Raw genomic sequence first — 2,758 nt, forward strand, 5'->3', positions numbered from 1 at the left:
CCTCTCCTCTCCTCTCCTCTCCTCTCCTCTCCTCTCAATCTGTCTGTTTTTCTTTCTCAAGTTTAACTTTTAAAATGTGTGTGGATGTTTTGCCTCCATGTATGTACCTATGCACCGTGTGTTCCTGGTGCCATCAGGGACCAGAACAGGGTGTTGCATCCTCGGAAACTGGAGCTCCAGGCCGTTGTGTCTCACGTCTCAAGTGCTGGGAATCAATCCTGACTCACCTTATGAGTGAGTGGAATCGATCCAGGGTCCTCAGAAAGAGCAGCCAGTGCTCTTAACCTCTGAGCCATCTTGCCAGCCCAGAGTTTCTCCTTTTAAAGCAATGGAGACACGGTTTGTTTGTTTGGTTTTCTGGCAGAGTTTCAGAAGTTTGAGCAATAGTAGCCGAGCCAGTGGAAAATGCCGTGTCTCATTTGGTGATATGGGCACTTTAAAACTCTGTGTTGGATAGAGTTAATCTGAATGGTCTGTTCTTTCCTACCGTGCATGAAATTTAGTATAAGCAGTGATTTCCCGAGGTCTAAAGTTTGCTTGTTTGCCACAACTCTTGTTATGTGTGTTTGTATTTGCATGCGTGTGTTAGAAACCTGTAATGATAACTGGTTTTCTTAAGCTGGAATGAATGTTCATATGCTCTGGGTGAGCTACATGGTAGACTGGAAGTAGTCATTCTGCATGATCAGTAAAGCAAATGTAACCCTGCTAACACTGTCCTGCTCAGTGAGGTATATGCTCAGTGAGGTATATGCTCAGTGAGGTATATGCTCAGTGAGGTATATGTAACCCTGCTAACACTATCCTGATCAGTGAGGTATATGCACAGAGGGGACGATAATGTGATGTAGCATTTAAAATTGAAAGGTAGGTCAATATAAATGAGAATTATTTCATTAAAATTTCACGTATCTAAACCTAGGCTCCAGGAAGCTTATGATTCTCAGATTATTTTTAGGTGTGGCTGTTGATATTGGTAAAACCATGAGCATACTTAATGCAGTAGCAGAATATTAGCATGCTGGCATTGAAGTAGAAATAAAATTTAAATTTTAATTATTTAAAAAATAAAATTAAGATATAATAAATTAAATCTCACACACATATAATATGTACTGGCTAGCTTTGTGTCAACTTGACACAGCTGGAGTTATCACAGAGAAAGGAGCTTCAGTTGGGGAAGTGCCTCCATGAGATCCAGCTGTAAGGCATTTTCTCAATTAGTGATCAAGGGGGGAGGTTCCCTTGTGGGTGGTGCCATCTCTGGGCTGGTAGTCTTGGGTTCTATAAGAGAGTGGACTGAGCAAGCCAGGGGAAGCCAGCCAGTAAAGAACATCCCTCCATGGCTTCTGCATCAGCTCCTGCTCCCTGACCCGCTTGAGTTCCAGTCCTGCATCCTTTGGTGATCAACAGCAGTATGGAAATGTAAGCCAAATAAACCCTTTCCTCCCCAACTTGCTTCTTGGTCATGATGTTTGTGCAGGAATAGAAACCCTGACTAAGACATAATATATATAATTTTAGATAAATATATATAATAATACGATTTCTTCAGGCTGTCTCAAACAAAATTAAATTAAGAATTTTGGTTTTATAGGTTCAAAGCAAAAATGTAGGTTTTTGAAAGAACATAATGATAGGGTTTGGATTTAGTATAATAAATAGGTATGCTAGCTAGCCATATTATTTTAAAATTAATTTTTAAAAGTTATTCAGTGGGTTTTATTATGGCAACTTCATGTGTGTATGTAATGGTGTTCTGCTGTTACTCCTCTGTCTTTCCTAGTCTTTCCCACACCCCTTCTCCTCTCAAACCTGTATATGAGAAAAAAGCCTTTGTATTTGTCTGTTTCCTGTAAATATCACAGTTTCTCCTTTCTTTGCAGTTGAAATAATTCTGTTTTATGTATGTTCCCCATTTTCTTTTTGTATTCACCTGCTGATGGATGTCTAAGCTTTCTCTCTAGTGAATACTGCAGCAGCAGTGGATGTGTCAGTGCCTCTGCGGGGCAGCCAGTCACTCGGTAGTTCTGTTCTTAGCTTTCTGAGAACAGCCACCCTGAATTCCATGGTGGTTGACTCAGTTTACATCCCCAGCAGTACATGAGGGCTCCTCTTTTCCCACGTCTTCTCCAGGGCTTCTTGTCATCTGCTTTCTAGTACTTACTAGCCATTTGTATTGCTGCTTCGGAGAACTTGTCTATTCGGATCATCAATGTATTTATTAGCTGAATTTTTTTTTTGGTGTTTAATTTTATAGTTTTTTTTCCTTTTACATTCTAGACAGTAAATCACTGTTCAGTCTTTCCCCCAACACTTCCATAGGGAAACCCAACCTCAGTCCAATGGTTGGCTGTAAGTGTCTGCATCTGTCTCAGTCAGTTGGTGGAAGAGCCTCTCAGGGGACAGCCATGCTAGGCTCCTGTCTACATCACAATGTGGCATCAGTAATAGTGTCAGGGTTTGATGCCTGCACATGGATTGGATCCGAAGTTGGGCTGGTCACTGGACCATGTCTCCTTCAGTCTCTGCTCCATTTTTGTCCCTGTATTTCCTTTAGACAGGAACAATTCTGAGGTGAGAGTTTTGAAGATGGGAGGGTAGCCCCATGTCTGTCTACTGGAGGTGGTCTCTTTAGGTTCCATCTCCCCACTGTTGGGCATGTTGGCTAAAGTCATCCCCCCACAGGGTCCTCGAAACCTCTTTATATATATATATATATATATATATATATATATATATATATATATATAAAGAT

At 40.9% G+C, this 2,758-nt stretch overlaps 1 protein-coding gene across 3 annotated transcripts in view; it reads left to right on the top strand.

Moving 5' to 3' along the window:
• Window positions 1–2,758, top strand: part of Ccdc171 (coiled-coil domain containing 171) — a 317,157-nt gene that overhangs the window by 136,924 nt on the left and 177,475 nt on the right. The gene's annotated exons all lie outside the window — the stretch shown is intronic.

Source organism: Mus pahari, chromosome 6 (genome assembly GCF_900095145.1).
Source record: "Mus pahari chromosome 6, PAHARI_EIJ_v1.1, whole genome shotgun sequence".
NCBI lineage: Eukaryota > Metazoa > Chordata > Mammalia > Rodentia > Muridae > Mus > Mus pahari.